We start from the raw sequence: 23191 nt of genomic DNA on the forward strand, positions 1-23191 counted from the left end.
ACCCAGGATCTTCTGATTTCAGGCAAGGCTTCAGGGGCCCCAACCTGGAAAATGAAATTATATGAAAGCAATTTGCGAATAGTTGAATGATCTATCAGAAGACAAGCCAATATTTAATGGTCTCTTAGCCTATGTGCTGCCTTTTTTTCAGTGTGTGTGTGTGTGTGTGTGTGTGTGTGTGTGTGTGTGTGTGTGTGTGTGTGTGTGTGTGTGTGTCTGCGCATGTATTCATTTGTACCCCACCATATTATGAGTAAGACACTACCATGATTTATAAGTGAGAAAAAACTGGCATTTAGAGGAACAGTAGCTTGCCAAGGTCACAGATTAATAATGACAGAACAGAAATCGAGAGGGAGTAATTCAATGTACTTACAAGACCTGCTCAACTACTGCAGTGTTCTATGTTCTTTTTCTTTACTTGTGCAGAGAATTTGATGGCTGATCATTATATGTGCATTATGACCCAAATATAGAGACATCAGACTTGAGATTTTATTAAAAGATCTCTAAGGCTAGGTTCTGGTGACCCAGAATCCTAACTACTTGGGAGACTGAGATTCAAGGACACTCCAGACAAAAAGTTTAGGAGACATCTTCCCAATGAAGGGATAGGTGGGCTAGTGTGCTTCTTAAAGCTGGGGAGCTTCACAGGCCAAGTGCCTGTGTAGAAAGTTAGACTCCATCTCAAAAAATATTGGGTGGCCTGGCTCAGCGATAAGAGTACCTGCTTAGCAAGTTCAAGGTCCTGCATTCAAACCTCAGTACCATGAATTCTAAGAAAGTTCCTTTTATTAAAAGAAATTATAAAAATTATGCCCTTGCTTCTACCTCACATTGCTTTTCCAAATCACTCTCAATATAGCAAGGACATGGTAGATAGTTATTTGCAAAGAGAAAATGTCTACCGTAGCTAAGTCCGCAATTTATCAATGTCTTTTATTTTGTGCATTTTTCAGAGACAATAAAAGTGAATACTTTTTTCTAAAACATAAATAATAATTTTAAAAAATGGGGTATGATTGCCTGAATGATATGCATCAGTGTTGTCTGATCCTTTTGATGGTATAGGTATAACCCCTGTTTTTACTGTATAGGATTTTTTAAAATCACCTTTGTGTTTCTTCTTAATATTAGTTGTATTTACTGCAGGTCTTGTAGTTTTTCTCATTTATCACTTAATGTTAGGCCATTTTTAAATTTATGTATAAAAGACCCTACTCAGTTATGATCAATAACATGTGTTTGTCCATAAATATATACTTATATTTATATATTAATACATAAAAGTATATCTGTATCCATGCATATTTATATATAACATATATTTATTTTACTTGTTAATATTTTATCTAAGTTGTTTATGCCCATGTTGATATATAGGAATGGATTTAACTTATTTTCTTGCATCTATGTTGCATTCTCTCACAAGAACATGTACCTATTGGACACGAACTAAGAAAAGTTGTTTGTTTTTGTGAAGAGACAAATAATTTAAAGTTTGCAGGTCAGTAGGGAAATGAGAAATTATTATGAGAGCACCTTTATCCAAACCATACAAAAAGGTAAAACTAACACCCCCCTAAAAAAATCACCATATAAAAGGGTCAGCCAGGATCTGACCCGTGGCCATAGTTTGCCAACTTCTGTTTTCTGTCAGCTTCAGCAAAGGAGATGCTGATGTGCATCTATAATGACATATGTATGTGCTGTGTAAAACACACTTGCATTTATATATTTTTCCATCCATTTCACCTGTTTCATGATCTTTTAGCTCTAAGTTTCAAATTTTTTTGAGGAACAGAATGTCCTGTGTTATTCTGAGGGAAACCAGAGTCATGTTTTTCTTTTCCCCACAAAAACATGTATATGCAAAGAATCACAATACACCTCCAAACAATTTTAGGTGTCCTTGTGTACTGTAAACCAGCAATTACTGAAACCTAATGTCAGATCTGGTCTAGGTCTCAAATGGCCTCACAAGGTCAAGATGTTAGATCGAACACGCTTTGTCCTCAGCCTGTGAGAATGGTCATGAAAGCACCGAACACTAATGAAACATAATAAATTTCTATACTTACATGCAAATCAACAAGTGTCTTTTTTACTTGATACAATTGATCGCCTTTATGACTACTATATCCACACTTTATTCAAATTTTTATTTGTAAATATATCTATAGTGATCTTTCCCATTTCAAGGGAAAAATTTAAAGGAAGTCTTTCCTTCCTCATGCTTAATACTGACTTATAAAAGTAATTTTTTAAGAAAAATGATGGAAATATTCTACGAATTTTAGCGTGTATTACATTGGCTAAAAACAGTTCAAGACATACTTCTATTTGATGATAATAATAGTTTCTTCGATAACAATTAGATTTTTTTTTTATGTACTGGAAAATCTAAAAATATTTAAAAGCTGCTTTATGTGAAAATATTTGAATTGTACTAAGAAAAGGCTAGATAGCATCTACTTTTACAAGAAACCAAATGTTAAGATAATTGGGACAAATATTTGCATAATCAACTGTAATGTCAAAGATAATCATGTTATATGTAATGAGACATATTTTCAATGTGTAGTTTAATCTTATATAATATGTAATTTGCATGCATACATGCATTCACATATATTACACTCTGTGTAAATGTGCATTTGTAGGTAAAATAACAATAGCTGTAAAGTCAAAACAGACAATTATTTATCAAACATTCTCCAAATTTCCAAGATACAAAAGGAGCCAGAATACACCAACAAAAACAATTTAAACTCTACATATGAAGTTTTAAATACTTTCATCTTATTATTATTTATAATCTTTTAATGGGAATATTAAAAGTGACCCAAATTTGCTGGGTACCACTGGCTCATGCTAGAAATCCTAGAGACTTAGGAGGCTGGGTGGTTTGAAGCCAGTCTATGAGACTCCTATATTCAATTAATCACCAGAATCAAAATGGAGCTCTGGCTCAATTGGTAGAGTGCTAGCCTTGAACAAAACAGTACCTGAGCCCTGAAATCAAGCACCAGTGTGGGTGGGCATGGGCACACACACACACACACACACACACACACACACACACACACACACACACAGAAACACAGTAGGAAGTATAGCAAAATTATTTTGCATTTTCATTCTCTGTTTTCAATTTGAATGGAAAGAACATAGGCTTCAAATTTATGAATGGTTTTGTGGGGCTTGAAGTGAAGTAACAAATCATTTATTGGTTTAGTGGTTTAATTGCTTGCCATAACTCTAAATTTTCTTAGGATGTGTTTAATTTAATTCTCTATGTTTAACTTTGTGTAGAATGGAAATTAATAAGCTCCCTTTGGAAGCAGCCAGATAACTTAAAAGTACTATTAGCTGTGTTCCTTTAAATCCTCTCAGTTACAAGATTTGCTTTTTTTTTTTTTGGCTCATTTTGTGGAAAATAAATTTTCTTCTCTTCTTCACAAATATCGTGTGAATATACTGGTTGTCTTCCTTCTTGGGCAGGATGCCTAAGTACTTAATTGTTCAATCTCTACATAAGAATCATTTTGCCCAACAATGAAATCAAACTGCCTCTAGGGTAACAGACAGCAGCTGTTGAAGGCAGAAGCTCAAGTACCCAGCAGTCTGGGGCCTGCCAAGGAAAAGGACATACATCCATTTCCAAGACACAGAAGAAATTGGTGTTTACAGCTAGTGGGGTTTTAATTTTCATACATTAGGCTTTGTCCCCACCTGAATTTTCAGGCTGTCTGCATCAATTTTTTTCATAATTTCCATATTCTTTCTCCACCCTCTGATCCTTTCAGAGTTGGTCTTTTTAGTATTCTTCCCTTTCCTCAGTGGTTAGTTCCCCAATTGCCTGCTATTGTGTTCAGTAATTTTTACGTTAAAATTAATTGTCAAGCAGAATTACTCTTGAAATTTTAGAATTGATCTCAACATTGTGTGTCCCTCTGTGTACCCTTATGGAGATTTCTTAGCATGCTGAGGGTTGTAGAGAAACTGGGAAGCTGCCAGAAGCTGAAAGCCCTGTGCCAAAGGGTGACCAGCAACAGAATAGTAGGCTCACAGAGCTTTCTAGTTAATTAGATTTGGTCATGTGACCTTTGTGACTTTGCCAATTGCAAGAAATAATTAGCCCCACATTCCCAGGCTGGCAGCCTTCTGCTGGCAAGTCCAACTCACAGAAATCTCTACTAGCTTATGAGTGCAGAGGCCCTAAAACAACTGGATTCTTTACAGAAATCTCTTAAATTTTCCTACTGTACTATTCCTCTCTTTTCTGTACTTTTTTTTTTGGACTTTATTGCTTATTTACACTTAGCAACTCATCGCACACTAAAGGTTTGTCTTCCAGTTCATTCCTCTGGAGGTGAAGAGTATATGTTTGCCTCTCTCCCAAGTTTTGCTTCTTTCATAATAGTCTCTTGTGAATGTTGCATTCCCCACTCTGCCTGTCTCTATGAAATCAGTCCTATTCCACTTGTTTTTTCCTTTTTTTTCCTTCTTCCAATACACATTTTTAAAGCTAAATATATGAATTGAAACAGCTATGATATACTAAGATACAGATACAGGGGAAAAAATTAAATTTTGAGGAGTTTTTAAAATTACCCAAAAAGAATACCTCAGCTGTCCAGGCACCACCCCCACATCTTGCATTGTAGTCTGCAAACAGATGGGTATAGCATGAACCCAGCTGCCCCTTTGCCATAATCAAGCAGCCTGTGGTCAGGAGAGGAAGGTAGGATCTCGACAATGCATCTTTTCTTGAATTTAACATCATATTCTGTTATAATGTTAGGCCTCAGAGACTGAACATATCTCTCTCACACCCACCCCACACATCAGCATCTCTTATACACATATAGACATAAATAATCCCACTACATTGAATCGAATCGATTTTCCTAACCAGGTAGGAAGGGGGGGATTTTTTTAGCGTTAATAAATCTATCACAGTGCAAGTCATATGGTTTTTACTACATTCTCTTGAAGTGTATATGGTATACGATCCTCAACATTTATTGAGCCTTATTTTATGTAATTAGCCACAGCTTATTGTCAGAAAGAAACATTTTTTAAAGTTCTGATAATGGCTGGCAACTGGATTTTAGCTTCATGATTAATGTGGAGCTTCAATTTTTCTTTTCCTCATACTGAAATAAATGAATGTAATAGATCAGGTTTATATGGACCAAATTCACTTAGCAAGTAGTGTGCTGGCTCATGAGATCATTCTCCTGTACTCTTTTTTTATAGTTTTTATTGTAAAATGCAGAGGGGTAACAGTTATATGAATAGGGTAATGAGTACATTTTGTAGCAAGCATTGTTTCTTCCTCCTTTGTTTTCCCCCTACCATTACTTCCCTCCCCACCTCCCCAACTCCTCCTGCCATCACCCCCTGCCCAACATTGTGAAGTTCATTTTCAACATAGTGTCCTGTACATCTCATTGTCACAATGGGTTAACCTGCATCCCCTCCCCCTCCCCAAATTACAAAAAATGTATATACAAGATGCAGAACACTGGAATCAAATACAGTGAAAACAGGGGTTATACCATGGGGGAAGCACATACAAAAAAATCACATAGTGCATTATAAGTGCATTAAAAACAATAGCAAGAAATTAAAAAAAATACTCTGTCCCTGTCTTGGGATACATTTTGCTTAACATTGTCTCATGTGCTTGTCCTAGACATGTACTAGTCATTGTAAACAAGAGAAACCATGGGACCTATGTTTCTTTGGTCCTGGCTTACTTCACTTAATATAATTTTTTCCAAGTCTTTCAATTTCCTAACAAATGGGGCAATGACATTCTTTCTGATGAGATATAGAACTTCATTATATATGTGTATATACATATATATATATACATACATATATATACACACACATAGATATATAGATATATAGATATATAGATATATAGATATATAGATATATATACATTTTCTTGATCCATTCATCTACTTAGGGACATTGGGGTTGGTTCCATATCTTAGCTATGGTAAATAATGCTGCAATAAACATGGTTGTGTTGGTAGTTTTGGTATGACCTTATTTGCAATCGTTTGGGTAAATGCCCAAAGTGGGTTTATTAGGTCATAAGGGAGTTCTGAACTCCAGATTTATAGCCACCTACTCTTTGACAAGAGAGCTAAAGAAATAGAATGGAATAAAGACAGCCTTTTCAGTAAATGGTGCTGGCAAAATTGGTTAAACAGTTGTAGAAAACGAAAGCTAGATCCGTAAATATCACCCTACATCAGAATCAATTCCAAATGGATCAAAGGCCTGAAAATAAAAGCAGACTCCCTGAAAACATTACAGGAAGAAATAGGAGAAACTCTAGGGCTCCTTGGCACAGGCCAAAATACTTCTTAATAGAGACCCAGAAACACTACAAATCAAAAAAAGTTGGACAAATGGGATTGCATGAAACTGCAGAGCTTCTGCAAGGCAAAGGACATAGCTAGCAAGATCAATAGAAAGCCCATGGACTGGGAGAAGATCTTCACTAGCCATACAACAGACAAATGTCTTATATTTAAAATATAGTTAGAACTAAAAAACCAACATCCCCCAACAACAAATCCTCAAAGAAATACCTGCCTGATTAATAAGTGGGCTAAAGGCTTAAAGAGAGACTTCTCTGAAGAGGAAATAAGAATGGCCAATAGACACATGAAGAAATGCTCAACTTTTCTATCCATAAAAGAAATGCAAATCAAGACAACATTGAGATTCCACCTCATCCCAGTTATAATGTCTATAATCAAGGAATCTAGTAATAAGGGATGTTGGAGGGGATGTGGCCAAAAGGGAAGTCTACTGCATTGTTGATGGGAGTGTAAACTTGTTCAACCATTCTTTAAAGCAGTGTGGACATTCCTTCTGTACTCCCTTTTTAATCACCCTTTCAGTTTTTTTTTGTTTTTTTTTTGTTTTTTTTAATGAGAGGAAAAACAAAACAAAACAAAACTTGTCACAAGCAAATTTCACCTTATGTGGCTGCTTATACAGGTTTCACAGGCTTAATCTCAGTTAAAAATTTACATATTTAAATAAATAACTCTAAGTTAAAGTTGGTATGTTCCCTAACCTTCATAAGCTGTTGTGTACTGGGGACATTTATGGCCAGTTAATCTCAACTTTCTAGGTAAATGAGAATCACAAAGCTGTCTGTACTACAGATCTACATCTCTGTCTTCATTTACTCCCCAGAAAGACAGACTCTCATATTCAACTGCCTATTAAGTAGCTCTGTTTGTATGCCTAATATACATTCCAAACTCAACCTATTCAAATCAAATTTCGGATGTAATTCCAATGCTTCTGCCGCCATTTTGTGATCATCTATTTCAAGTCCCAGGCTATAGTGAAAGTCATAATTGGTTCCACCACTGTTCCCTATCCCTTCCATCTTGAAACTTTGTTGGCTTCACTTTCACAAGATGGCCAAAGTTTATAATACAAAGGCATTCATGCAATATTACGTTGTGACAATGTAAAAAAGCGAAAGACACAATTGACTATGTAAAAGAGGATTTCATTTATATGAAATACCAAACCAGACAAGACTATTCTTTGGTATTAGAAATCCAGTTGACCTTGGAGATTCGTGACACCATTGGGGTGGAGTATTATGGAGGAGTTTGTGGTACATTTAGTTAGTGAGAAGTGTTCAAACAATATATTTATGATATGTGCACTTTTCTGTACATGTAAGAGTGGAATGAATGCACTGGCTACAGATAACATCTTAGACAGCTTCATTTCTTAACTAGATTTTGCTAGCTAATCTGGATTGGTTCCTTCACTGCCTTCTTGCACCCTACAGCTAGAAAGACTTTTTCAGTATAGAGCTCGGCTTTTGCCACTCCTATGCAGAATCCTCCATTAGTTTCCCATTTTATGCAGAGTGGAAGCCAAGGCCTTTCAAAGCCCCACCTGATGTTCTGGGACATCTCCTGTAGTTTGCTCTTTTATTGTCATTAAGTATCTGCCTTTCTTTTCAAGACTGAATTACCCCTTGGATCCAATCTTTCAAGATGCTTTGACAACATCTCTCACATAACTTCTCTGCTGAGTTTTTTCAGCCTTCTTGACATCTCATCTTAATTACTTTATTTAAAAAATTGTGTATAGAATCATTCAACCTCTTTGAAACATTTCTTAAGGATGACCCAACTTCAAAATAATTGCTGCTTTACTTTGATATTTTTAAAAATTTGCTATCACAATGTGCTTTGATCTGTCAAAGACAGAGTACAATAAATTTAAAGGGAGATCTAATTAACTTTTATTTGTAATTCAAGAATTGTAGTAGTTTCTAATCTACAAAATAGATAGAATGAGAATCTGGTGTTGGTGTCTCATGAAAGTAATTCTAACTACTCAAGAGGCTTAGGTCTGAGGATCATGTTTCAAATCCCACTCAGCCAGGAAAATCTACCAAAAGCCTGGATATAGAGGTATGTCTCTAGGGACAGCCTTAAGCAAAAAAGGTAAGGGATGGCACCCAGGCCCTGAGTTCAACTCCCAATTCTGGCACAGAAGCGAAGAAAGAAACATAGATAGAATGATAGTTTCTACCATGGACAGATCAAGGTGCATAAGGTAGCAAAAAGCAGAACAAAGCAACAAAGTAACATTTACTTTTAGGGTACTTTCAGGTAAGAAACATAGGATACTTCCTTTCCATGCTGACTCAGGAAGTCTGAATCTTCAGATTTTTTGAAAATATATCTGTTTGGGGGTCTATGTCCTTAAATTTCAGTTTGATTGTATCCCATTTAATACAAGTGACACCATTTAATTTGGTCTGGTCTGCTAAAAAATAATATAGGCACTCATTACCTATCCTCAATGGTTTCCTGTATTTTCAACCATCTTATGCATTAATAAATTTTATCCAAAAAGTTAAACAACATTTTATCTGATTTTTATATCATTGAGTTGCTATAAAAAAAAAAAGCAGAGGGCCCTGTGAATTAGTCAAGACACTTTGTATACAATGTAGAAGACTGTAGAAGAAGCGGTAAAGACAACCTCAGTTAGGTTGTTTCTACTATTCTTGAAGACAAAGAAAGCAACTTGGTGATTTTTTTATTAGAATCATTATCCTGCATGAGATTTCTTTTTTTATATATGTCTGCATGAGATTTCTATCACCACTTCAACATATTATCAAAATTTACTAGCTTAAATATCCCATATTTATTTTTTCATAGTCCTGGAAATGAGAAGTGCAAAATCATTCTTACCGTGTTTTGTCAGTATGTCAGCAGGCTACTTCCTTTTGTTTTTTGTTTTTTTTGGGCCCAGTCATGGGGCCTGAACTCTGGGCCTGGGCACTGTCCCTCAGCTCTTCAGCTCAAGGCTAGCGCTCTACCATTTGAGCCACAGCGCCACTTCCAGCTTTTTTCTTTTTGCTTATGTGGTGCTGAGGAATCGAACCTAGGGCCTCATGCATGCAAGGCAAGCGCTCTACCGCTGAGCTACCTTCCCAGACCCAGGCTACTTCCTTTTGGAGGATCCAGTGGGGAATTTACTTGATTTTTCCAGCTTTTAGAAGCCACTAGATGCTGGAAGCTAAGATTCATGGGTCTTGTTTTGCTTATCATTTAATTTTTCTCACTCTATTGCTCTAGCCTCTCTTAAGACCCCCTTATGAATATATTAGGTGTGCATAGACTACCCTGAAAGCCTTCCCTTCTCATAGTCAATGAATACAGGTAAGGTCTACTTACTTTACAAGTGCAAGGTAGTCACAAATCTTAGAATCTTCACAGATGTGGACATCTGTGAAGGGCATTGTTTTGATTATCACAGTTAACAAGAGTGCTGGTCTTTCTCATTTTGAATGAATGGGAAAGAAGTTGCTCAAAGTATGTGCCCTACATATGCCAGCATGTAGATATCACCTTTCCTGCGTGTTACTCTCATAAATACATTGACAACTTCAAACTTATATCAGAGATCTAGGCAGCATTATCTATTAGGCAAGTATAAACTTTAAATGAAATTTTAAATGGATGAAAAGTGTGATGAGCTCTATGGGTTAGAACATTAACTGGGGAAAGAGTGGAGGTAGGTTAGAAGCTAGACTTGGGTGGTGGACAGCCTAAATCCAGAGGAGAATGAAAGTGGGTTTAGAGGGTAGTTAAATGTTCATGAAACTTTCCAGAAATGATGTGGGGGGTGTGAAGTGTTTGTGGGAGAGCAAAAATATGGAGGGAGCTGCTGATGTTTTTAGTTTAGGTGACAGCATAAAGAGTGACAACACTAATGAAGTGAAATATATTTAGCTAAGATGCCTGTGAGACATGCCTGTGGCAGACCTATACTCAATCTGGCAGTTATGTTGCAGAAAACAAACTGCACTCAGGTTTGCCGGTATGTATTTTAGGCTTCATTTGGAAGGTTGAGGGTGGTATACTAACATGAGAGAATTCCAAATAGAAGAAATATATATAGAGACACTATAGATGCATTCATATGCATGCATACAAATGCACATACATTCCATATATATGCTAAATGTATGCATATGTTCAAAATATATGTATACATATACATATAATATATGTATGAATTTATGAATATATATACACATATACACCCACACACCTGCTCTTACATATACACATACCAATATACATAGATATTTGCAAATATATATACACATTTTATTGACCTTATTGGATAGAACAGGATAGTATCTATATACTTAACTATAAATACTCTTTCAATTCAGACCTTTCTTGCATCTCTGTTCTTTCAGTCTCATTCCATTTTTAATAATTCTTTTACATACATTGTATACTCTATGTATTTTATGTAAGTCTAAAAGAAACAAGAAACTATTACAAAAAATAAATATTTCACAGTGCACATTTGAGATCTGGTTCTCACTCTCAGAGTGCAATGGGTAATGATGAGACAAATGCAAGTGATAATAGTGAACCAGGTCAGTTGTTAAAAATGGTAATTCAGATGTAATTTAGATGTCATCTGAGGCTTTTAAATGTGCTCACTGCTTGACTCACAGTGTGGTCAGATGAGCTAATTTTGTGTATAAAGCACATAGCAGTGAAAAGGTTGACAGCAGCTCATTTCCAGTTATGAGTTGAACCTGAGTGAGTCAGGGAAATATTCTTAGAGACACTAACCCTTGAAATGAGACTTCATGGATGAGGTTTTACAGGTCCATAAATGTTAAAGGCATTCAGAGGAAGAACAATATTTGAAAAAGCTGAGAGATCTGAAGTGGCACAAAGTGTCAGGAAATGACAAGTGTGCCAGATTTTCAAATGCTGGGGGTGAGGCTTGTGTTACACATGAAGGTCAAATCAAAAAGGACACTGTAGCCAGAGCATGGGGAGTTCAGTTGGTTTCAGGTGGCCTGATGGAAGAGTGGATCATTTTTTATTAATGTGAGTTTTTGTATTTTTTAAATAAGCAGAGCCATAATTACCGAGTGAAGAAGACACCTTGAGAAGTATGGGAAGATGAGGAAGACAGTATATCTGACAATCAGAGTAAAGGGTCTTAGTCTATCTGTATGATAAGATAGGGAAAAGGCATGAACACAATCAGGAGGATAGGAGGAGTAGACATGGAGGTTAGGCAAATGAGGAAATGGAGGCTTATATCAGGGGCCATTCATCAAGGTAGCAATGGGCAGAGAAGAGACCATACTTCAGAGAATATTACATTCTACTTCTTGATATGGTGTTATTTAGTGTGCTTTCTAGAAGGCTAGGTGGAGATACCTGAAAATTGGGAGCTGGATACATGTGGGACTCAAGATCATCAAGATATCTGAGTGACTGCCACATTTGTCTCTCTCTGAGGAATAGATGGAAATTAAACATTAGGGAGGGAGTAGGAAGTAAGGGAGAGCAGATTGTATAAGAAGAGGTACCAATAGTAAACCAATAAGGAGAAGCTGCATTTGGAAATATACTTTGGAGCACAGAATACAAACAGGAATGGTAAATGGTGATTTTACTCAGCAGAACAAAAGTTGTACCTGAACTCATGACAGGGGTTGCAATATTTTAAGTAGAACGTATAGAAGGTTATAATAACATATTTAAATAGCACCTTGAGAAAGAGGAAAAGAAGAATCTCTGCTAGGACTGTTAAAACAATTAGGAAAATCACCAAGCAAAGCCATGTCAGAGGAACCAGCCAACAGGAGAGATCTGAGTTAGAAGGAGGAGTTAACAATGTCAAAGGACACAGAAAGAGTGAATGAGTTAATGACTGAAAATTACTCTTGGGCAATTAAGAAAGTAATTGGTAACCTTTGTGAGAGAGATCTAAATGCAGTGGTCGGGTTGAAATGCCAAAATTGTGGATGCAAAAGTAAATGTAATTTGAAGACTATAAACTAACTGAAGTATAATGATTGTAGATTAAGTAAATTAACTATACTATACTAACTGTAGTGTAATTTCAAAACACAATGGGATTGTGACCTCTAAGTGAAAACCTGTGGGAATCAAATGGCAGAGCCAGACAATTAATGTGGGGCCAGATAAGTTATGAACAGAACTCTCAATTGGAAACCATTTGTATTTATTTACAGGGCCCTAGTAATTTCTTCAACTTCTGGATTTGACTATGTGTACTGTCTTTAAGCCTATCTACTGTAACTAAGCAGAGAAGTGAGGAGTGAGTGACCTGTTGAATTTGAAATGAATTTCTTAAGAATGAGATGTCAGTAAAATTAATGTGATATGTAAATATGCATGTGCATGTAAGATCATAAAAATATGTATGTAAGCCGGGCACCGGTGGCTCACACCTGTAACCCTAGCTACTCAGGAGGCTGAGATCTGAGGATCGTGGTTCAAAACCAGCCTGGGCAGGAAAGTCCGTGAAACTCTTATCTCCAATAAACCACCAGAAAACTGGAAGTGGCACTGTAGCTCAAGTGGTAGAGCGCTAGCCTTGAGCTGAAGAGCTGAGGGACAGCACTCAGTCCCAGAGTTCAGCCCCATGACTGACAAAAAATAAAATAAAATGTATGTATTGAGTTCTAATCAGGCCTGCTCTTTTCTCAGCCACTCTAGTCTCATATATGACTTGTGTGTTCTTGACTCTCCTATCCATTGTCTCCACAGACATTATCTCAACTTTCCTAAATAAACCTTAACCTGAGCTGGGTGCTTCTGGCTTACACCTGTAATCCTTCTTATTCATGAAGCAGAACCTGCAGGATGAGGGTTCAAAGCCAATCCCAAGCAAAAAAAAAAAAAAATCCTTGAGGTATTGTAGCCAAATTAGCCAGCAAAAAACAGGCCTGCGGATGTGACTTAAGTGATAGAGTGCCAGCCAAGCAAAGCAAGCCCAACATAAGCAGTGTGCTTGAACTCTAGTACAGCAAACACAACAACAACCAAATTAATTTAAACTGGCTATATCTTCTGGTACATATCATTGATTTCCTTATGTTTCTTTGAGTCCATCTTCAGCTGACCATTGTAAACATAATAGTACAGCAATGTGTTCATTCTGTTTCCTTTAATGAAACAGGAGAGGTTTACCTTTCATGTTTGTGGGCTCACAGCAGTATTACAACTAGTTACCAGTTATTTATGAATCAAACTAACAAACTGTTGATCACAATATGTCTGAGCTGCTTGTATTCATGAGCAGACTTTCAAATATTTAAGTCAATATGCAATACTAATTTTATGAAAGAAAACAAAAATAGGGAAATTTAAATTTCTTACTGTCCAGTCTTATATTCTGTGACTATACCAGAAATTAAATCAACTCATATAACATGACATACATAAAGTAATGTTTTTCTTGTGTTTACCTCAGCAAAATCAGTTTTCATTGGAATTCTTTTCATATAAATTGTTGTCTGTTGAGACCAATTGCCTGGAAGATTCCAATGTGCCCATAAAGTTCAAAATGCTTAAATGTGATTTTCAAAATTGAAGATGAGGGCAGAGGGCATGGCTTAGTGAGGGGTCATGTTCCTTGTATGTGGGAAACCCTAAGTTCAGCTCTCAGTGCACCCAAAAAAGTTAATTTAAAAACATAAGCACTTTATAAATCAATTTAGAAGTTACTTTTTAAATTATCTTGTAAAATTAAAGTACATAATAAAATATAATTAAGGAGTGCAAAATTTAAAATCAGTTATGTTTAAACTCAAAATTTAATTACTGTTTTAAAACTTAAACTAAAATCCATTCGATTTGTTTAGGAAAAGAAATTATTAGTAATTGCACTATTCAGTGCTTTCTCTTTCAGTGCCAAAATAAAGGACCCTTTCATGTTTTATTTCCCCCTTTCATGTTTTACACAAGCTATACTTGAAGCTCAATATGTACCAATATTAATAGTATTAATTACTTAATTTTATATTTATCTATATTATGTTCAAATGAAGAGAATGCTGTGATGTTTTGTGAGACTCACTACCCACTGTGAACCGAGAAGCAATATGTGTGTGTGTGTGTGTGTGTGTGTGTGTGTGTGTGTGTGTGTGTGTGTGTGTATTTAAGATAAATGTGGAGAAATGTTTCACTGTGCAAAATCTAATGCTTTCACACTGTCTTGGGGGAAAAGACACTAATTAATCTTTCTAGTGAAATAAATGTTTCTCTTCGAATCTCCTTGTCCTCTAGAGAAACACTTGTTTCTAGCAACACAATCAAGTTCTTAGCCTTGGATATAAAATTATGCCTCTTGTTTTGAGGATACAGGCAATATATCTAGAAAGGGTTTATCTGGGCTTTAAGAAGTTGTAGTGGCTTAAATTTAAAAAAAAAAGTTGTAGTGGGCTGAGAAGGGGGCTCAGTGGTAGAGCGCTTGCCTCGCATGCATGAGGCCCTGGGTTCAATTCCTCAGCACCACATAAGCAGAAAGAAATTCATAGTCACCCAGGCGCTGGTGGCTCAAGCCTATAATTCTAGCTGAGATCTGAGGACCATGATTCAAAGCAGAAAAGTCTGTGAGACTTATATCTGAAAAAGCTGGAAGTGGCTTTTTGGCTCAAGGAGTGGAGTGATACCCTTGAGCACAAAGACTCTCAAGGACAGAGCCCAGGCCCTGAGTTCAAGCCCCAGGACCATAAAAAAAAGTCATAGTCAAAAGGCTGTGTATTTGGGGATATGAGCTTTCATTCACTGAACTAGTGCTAGATGCTGGGCCCCAATGACAAGAGATGCACAGCCCTGTGTTAATACACTTAAATTTTCCATGAGAAGTTGGAGATGCTATAAAGGGTTCTTACTCCATGGCCCCTTATAAAAGACCTGGACAGACCTTATAACAGGGAGAAAAAAAAAGCATTGATCTCTGTGGGATTTGTGAAAGCTTTTGACAATATCATTCCTTCAAGAAGGATTTAAAAGTGATCTAAACTGCGCCTGGGTTGATGAGCAACTCCTAGATAAATGAAAGCCTTCCCTATCTCTGCAAAACAGAGAAATGAAAACAAAAACAAAAGTAGGCTCCTCGTGAGAACTAACTCAACCACACTGATGCCCACAGCTCCAAGTTTCCTGAAAGAGATACAGAGGCACCAATGCATCCTTCAAGGCTAGGGTGAAGCCCACTGGAAAGGAGTAAGAGATCTTTCCTGATTTGTGGTAGTTGGAGATAGATGGCCTTTGGCTGTACCAGATTTCAAGCCATGTAGGTGAAGCAGGTTGTGAAGAAAAAGGCTTGTGTTTTCAGCATCAGTTAAGTACCAAGAAGTGGCTACCATGTGATCCAAGTGGGTTACGAGAAATGCCATTCTGAGTCATTTCTTTGTATGCTAGATGTGTGGTCTCATCAGTTAGGCTGTATAAAGCATTCCTTCCCCAGCCTGGATTGCTGAGTGAGCTCTCCAGGTGACAGGGCAGTGAGGGATGAGACTGATGGGATTCACGGCTCTCACAATCTAGCGATGCATTTTTAATTGATCACTTTCAGGGTGATTTACAGAACGTTGAAAGAAGGGCCTGCTTCCTCTTCCACCTTAGCTCTCTTGCCAAAATGCCCATTAAGGTTATTGTTTTATGCATTTAAAAGATACCTTTCAAAAGCATACACAACATATTAAGAATGCCAAGCACTGTCAATACAAATCATTAATGTGACTATGGGACAAAATGGGCTTCTGGTTATGTTTGTTTCAGAACATAGTGGAGAAAATGGATTAAGAATGCTAGGCGTTATCTAGCAGAAACCCAGATAGAGATAGGATGGGAGGGGAGAATGTGTGTACATTTGAAGAAGGCCAAGTGGACTAGGCAATGTAGTCACCAACAAGGAAGCCAAGTTCCTCTTGTGTGAATGGAAACAAGACTTTTTTGTCTGAATCTTTAAAAAAAAATTGTTCTTATAAAGGTGATATATGGAAAGGTTACACTTATGTGTCAAGTCATCAGTACATTTCTTTATGGGCAATGTCGCTGCTTCCCTCACTCTCTCCCAGGTTTTCATTTTTTAACTCTTGTCCGCACCCACAGGGTATATCATTTATTTTCAGTGCTCTAGTGAGTAGCACGGCTAATTTTGTTCATCCTTTATCGTTCCATATTTGTACTCCTACATTACTCTTCCAAAAACAGATAAATGAACAGACAAGACAAAAAGAGAAGAAAACAAAAACAGCAAGAAAGAAAAACCTCTTGTTTCCATTTCCTGGAGTTCATTTCAATAAATATTGTTTAAATATTAGATAGGCATTGCACCTTTATGTTCTTCCCCTAAGAATATCCTCCTTTAGTCTCACTGTGTGAATGCCTAGAGTATAATTAATCATGTCCTAGTATACTTTAAATCAGCATATGAGAGAAAATGTGTCATTTGTATCTGAGCTTGGTTTACCTCACTTAACATGATTTGTTGTAGATTTCTTAACGTGTAACAATTCATAAAACCACTACTGTATTTCTTGTGTTTGTGTTTTTAAATTTCTTGATTAAAAAATTCATGCTGAGAAGTTAAACATTCAAAAAGCTTCTTAAGTGGGTTTTAATTTTTTATCTGTTAAATTCCATGGTGTATTATTAGACATTACACTTTAGAATTGCATAGTTCCATGAGATTAATTTTACTGTGTGACTCAGCCTTGTGGATTTATTCTTTATATTTGTCAGCTTTTATATAAAGGGCTTCAGCCTTCCCTTTTGCTAATAATATTTTGCCCTTTTTATCCTGAGAGATTCCCTAATAGAAAGAGTACTACTGTGTTCCCTACTGTACCAAGATCTGCTGGATTAGTACATTGGGTGAGGTCCAGAGATCTATTTTAAATAAGTGTTCAAGGAAATTGAATCAGCAGACTACAGACTTAAAGTACTCAAAAAAAAGCTGGAAGTGGCTCTGTGGCTCAAGGAGTAGAGTGCACAAAAGTCTCAGGGACAGAGCCCAGGCCCTGAGTTTAAGCAAAGCAGTAAAATACAAATCTCTTGGTCATTAGACTTCTACTCGAGTACTTTTCATTTAGTTTTAAATGTGTTTCCTATTATTTTGTCACTGTATTAAGATGCATGTCAATAACATGGCTATGAGTGTCCTGGTGAGGTTCGGGAATTTTTATTCTGATATCTTTCAAACTGATCAACATCATACCAGGACACTCACTTCTTTCTTTTGAAGCATTCAATATTTTGAAAATTAGAATTGTTGGGACTAATGAAGAACAGGAAATAATAGAATACTTAAAGGCAGCTGATTTTTACAATGGAATTTTCTTTGGTTTTGTTGTTGCTTAAAAATCAAAATGTTAGGTTAACATGAAACATGAAGAAATGATCTGACCAAATTGCAACCTCAAATATGATTCAAAAGAATCCTTTATTCCTAACTGGGCAAGCAGACCATCTTCAATACCATCTTCAATAAGTAAATAATTCAATTACTTAAATAAGATAGAATATGTTAAATATAGTAGTTTCATCTGTTTTCACTCCCAGAAATTAAGAGAAATTATAGGCTCTGTATGAAGCTGGCTCTGTTGAGACAATGAGTAGAACTTTCATGCAGCTGTAAAATGAGTAAACTGGCTGCTTAAACAAAAGAAAATATATTTCAGTTATATATTATAATTTACTTTTCTTGGTCTCTTTTATGAATCAAAGCTCATATAGTTATTTGAGGTTAGAGGACCTAAAGAATATTTTCCTAGGTAATTTCTGGCACTTGTTTTACAAAGTAAAGCCCATGATTTATATCTGTGTCTGTTCACCTATACTACTTAGGCAACTTTGACCCTATTTTTTAACACTGTGTGTGTGTGTGTGTGTGTGTGTGTGTGTGTGTGTGTGTATTGAAACATGACCTTCATATTAAAGTTATTTTTTCTGATTCTTTGAATTTTTTTTTTTTTTTTTGCCTAGAAAGAAACACAGTAATAAGCTGCCTGGAAGACACTGAGGCAAAAAAGTTGTGTTTCTCCCAAGAAAGCTACAGAAATTGAAATCCTTTAATACATTAATATGTATTTACAAAGACATGCAAAAAGTAGGCTAATAGATCTTTGGAACAAACAATGAGGTTTCAGAAGATATAATGCAAAGTACTGTTACTGTAGCCTAAAAAATCCTTAAAATGGTTTAGCATCAATAAATTGAAAGGATCATCAAATTCACAGTGTTAATGTCACATTAGCATATCCTTTTCATTCTATATAATTTATTTAAGTTCTTTATTCACAGGATTATAGTAGTAATCATTATGAAAATGTATTTTATTTCTTATGCCATAGAAAAGCAACATCTCTGACAAAGATGTAGGCCACTCTGGACTAACATAAAAATTCCAGCTTTTCTTAGGAAAAGTTCAGAGATATGGGAGTGAGGAATAAGGAGAAGTACTCACATAATCTGAATGGCCAAATGATCCATACAAGTTTTCAGACATAACATAAATTGGTTTTTGGTGGAACTTAACATCCACTCATAGACAACACTCATGTATGTCAACATTTCAGATTTTGTAGAATTTTATTTCTTTATCAAGAAAAATGCAGAAAGCCTCTATGATGTAGGGTAATGATTGTAATTTTAATATGGAAAACAAAGTATTTTCTAAGGAAATTTTCAAATAGTTTACAAAGTTAAAATTCTCAGCATTTCAGAGGAACTTGAGTGCTGTATTAGACTTATTCTGATAGGAAGGATCAAATGACACTTTGTCTTTTGGAGAGAAAGAAAGAAAGAAAGAAAGAAAGAAAGAAAGAAAGAAAGAAAGAAAGAAAGAAAGAAAGAAGGAAAGAAAGAAAGAAGGAAAGAAAGAAAGAAAGAAAGAAAGAAAGAAAGAAAGAAAGAAAGAAAGAAAGAAAGAAAGAAAGAAAGAAAGAAAGAAAAGAAAGAAAGAAAGAAAGAAGGAAGGAAGGAAGGAAGGAAGGAAAGAAAGAGAAAGAAATAGACAAAGAGAGAGAGAAAGAAAGAAAGAGAGAGAGAGAGAGAGGAAGGAAAGAAAGAGGAAATGAAGGAAGGAGGAAAGAAAGAGAAAGAAAGAGAGAAAGAAAGAGAGAGAGAGAAAGAGAGAGAGAAAGGAAAGAAAGAGGAAATGAAGGAGGAAAGAAAGAAAGAAAAAAAGAAAGAAAGAAAGAAAGAGAAAGAAAGAGAGAAAGAAATAAAGAGCAAGAGAAAGAAAGAAAGAGAGAGAGAAGGAAAGGAGAATACAGTGTTAGCCATGTATAATGGCTAAGGCCTGTAAGCTTAGCTACTCAGGAGGCCAAGTTTTGAGGATCATGTTCAGAAGCAAGTTTGGACAGGAAAGTCCTTGAGTCTTTTGTTTGTAATTAACCACAAAAAGACTGGAAGTGCAGCTGTGGCTCAAATGTTAGCGTGTTGGCCTTGAATATAAAAGCTCAGGGATAGCACCCAGTCTGTGAGTTGAAGCCCCAGGACAGGCACTCACTCACCACCTTGACCTCCCCCAAACACACACACACACACACACACACACACACACACACACACACACACACACATGAGGGTTGTTTATATGCTTTGTGATAACATGGTTGGTCAAAAAGAGGAAAAGGAGAGGAAAGGAAGAGGAAGAGAAAAGGACAAGATAGAAAAGCTTGCAGTCCAATAAAACAACAGGTTTCATTGATATTTGATGGTGCTAGAAATGTCTCTAGATGGTGAGGTAGCAACAAGAACACAATCTCAAAAGGAACTTGGCAATGAAAGATTTTATTACTGCAGAAGAATGTGCTGAAGGAGGACAAGGGTAAAAGACATTTGAGCAGGCAGTCCACCCAGGTTTTACTCTTAACACCTATTGCCCTTTGGTTGAAGGGTTAAAACGTTATTCCAGCAATTAAATTAAAAACCAGGATACCTGGCCAAAGTAGGAACTTGTGAGAAAAACAATCATTACTCAGGTGGCACTCACTCTACCACAACAGCCATGCCTCTGGCCTCTAGAAAAACAACTCTTATAACAGGTTGTGGTTTTATTGAAATATCTTATAAGAGCTGGTCATCATGTCTCAGCTACTCAGAAAGCTGATATCTGAAGAGGAAGTTTTGAAGCCAGTTGTGGCAGGAAAATGCAAGAGACTCTTTTTTCTAATTAATCAACAAATAGCAAGAAGTGGTAAAGTGTTAGCATTGAGCACAGACACTGGCAACAAGAAGAGAGAAAGGGAGAGAGAGACAGAGAGAGAGAAAGAGACAGAGACAGACAGAGACAGACACAGAGAGACAGAGACAGAGACAGAGATAGATCATAAAATAACAACTATCCTTAAAAGGGCAGTGTTTATGTCCAGCAACCACTTTGACATAAAAGATTAACTCTTACAGTGACAATATGGTGTTCACTATTACATGTTTGCTTCTAGATTCAGATCACTTAGAACTCCTACAAAGAATTTATAGAAAATTTATTTATTTATTTATTTATTTATTTATTTATTTATTTATATTGTGAATATACCTTAGAGAGGGGTTACAATTACATGGGCAAGGTAATGAGTACATTTCTTATCAAGCATTGTTGCCTCCTCCTTTGTTTCTCCTTCCCATCCCTTCCCATCTTGCACTCTCCCTCCCCCCACTCTTCTTCCCCCTCCCCCCTCCAAAGTTGTAAAGTTCATTTTTCGACATAGTCTTGAATATCTCATTGTTGCAATGGGCCCAACTGTATCCCTATTTAAACAATTGGTTTTATCCCTTCCCCTCCAAAAATTATACCAACATCAATACAGTGAAAACAGGGATTATAAGAAATAATCTTATAAATATGTTAGAAACAATAGCAAGAAAGAAAAATCATTTGAGTCCTTATCTTGGAGTTCATTTTGCCTAACATCAACTTATCTGACCATTTCTGCTTGTATTAGACATATACTAGTTATTGCAAACAAGGAAAACCATGGGAACTATGTTTCTTTGGGCCTGGCTTACCATAGCCAGCATTATACTTAATGGTGAAAAAATAAGCCTTTCCTCTTAACTCAGGAATGAGATATGGATGTCCACTCTCTCAACTTCCATTCAATTTAGTATTAGAATGCCTAGCTATAGCAATAAGACAAGATGCGAACTTAAAAGGGATCCAAATAGGGAAAGATGAAGTAAAACTCTCCCTCTTTGCAGATGACATGATCTTGTATTTAAAGAATCCCATGGACTCCACTCCCAAATTACTCAAGCTGATTCAAAACTTTGGCAAAGTAGAAGGGTATAAAATTAACCCTGTATACCAATGATGAGAAAAGCATGGCTGAAATCAAGAAAGCAACTCCATACATAATAGCTGTACAAAAAATAAAATACTAGGAATTAAATTAACCAAAGAAGTGAAGGACCTCTATGATGAAAACTTTAAAAACCTGAAAAAGAAAAACAAAAGAGAATTTAGAAAGTGTAAAAAACTCCTATGCTCCTGGATTGGAAGCATCAACATTGTGAACATGGCAATATTTCCCAAGGCTATCTACAAATTCAATGCCATGCCTCTCAATATTCCAACCTCATTCTTCAAGGAAATAGAAGAAGCAATCCAAAAATTCATATGGAACAATAAAAGACTCCGAATAGCAAAAATGATCCTTAACAGAAAGAACAGTGCTGGAGGAATATCAATACCAAATTTCAAAGTCTACTACGAAGCCATAGTACTCAAAACAGCTTGGTACTGGCATAAGAACAGACCTCAGGACCAATGGAATAGAATTGAAAACCCAGAAATGAACCCACAGACCTATAGCCATCTAATCTTCGATAAGGGAGCTATAAAAATAGAATGGAAGAAAGACAGCCTCTTCAGTAAATGGTGCTGGAAAAATTGCTTACTCACTTGTAGAAAACTAAAGCTAGATTCATATATATCCCTGCACCAGAATCAATTCCAAATGGATCAAAGACCTTGTAGTCAAAGCAGACACTCTGAAAACATTACAGGATGGAATAGGAGAAACCTGAGGTCTCCTTGACACAGGCTGAAATATCCTTAATAGAGACCCAGAAATACAACAAATCAAAGAAAGGTTGGACAAATGGGATTGCATGAAATTGCAGTGCTTCTGTATGGCAAAGGACATAGCTAGCAAGATCAATAGAAAGCCCACGGATTGGGAGAAGATCTTCACTAGCCATACAATGGACAAGGGTATCGTATCTAAAATATACCTGGAAATCAAAAAATTAAATCCCCTAACAACAAATCCACAAAGAAACAACTGCCCAATAAATAAGTGGGCTAAAGACTTAAAGAGAAGCTTCTCTGAAGAAGAAAGAAGGATTGCCAATACACACATGAAGAAATGCTCAACCTCCCTAGCCATAAAAGAAATGCAAATCAAAACAACATTGAGATACCACCTCACCCCAGTTAGAATGGCTATAATCAAGAACTCTAATAACAACAGATGCTGGAGGGGATGTGGACAGAAGGGTACCCTACTGCATTATTGGTAGGAGTGTAAACTTGTTCAACCACTTTGGAAAGTAGTCTGGAGGTTCCTCAAAAGACTCCACTTAGAGCTCCCCTATGACCCAGCAATCCCACTTTTGGGCATTTACCCAAATGATCACAAACAAGACCATACTAAAGGTACCAGCATGACTATGTTTATTGCAGCATTATTTACCATAGCTAAAATATGGAGCCAACCCAGATGCCCCTCAGTAGATGAATGGATCAAGAAAATGTGGTATATATACACAGTGGAATTCTATGCCTCCAT

General features: G+C 36.4%; 1 protein-coding gene across 3 annotated transcripts in view; it reads left to right on the plus strand.

The window, feature by feature from the left end:
- Nucleotides 1–23191, plus strand: part of Ctnna2 (catenin alpha 2) — a 1104669-nt gene that overhangs the window by 270597 nt on the left and 810881 nt on the right. The gene's annotated exons all lie outside the window — the stretch shown is intronic.

The sequence above is a fragment of the Dipodomys merriami genome, unplaced genomic scaffold (assembly GCF_024711535.1).
Source record: "Dipodomys merriami isolate MVZ:Mamm:240054 unplaced genomic scaffold, mDipMer1.0.p SCAF_37, whole genome shotgun sequence".
Taxonomy (NCBI): Eukaryota; Metazoa; Chordata; class Mammalia; order Rodentia; family Heteromyidae; genus Dipodomys; species Dipodomys merriami.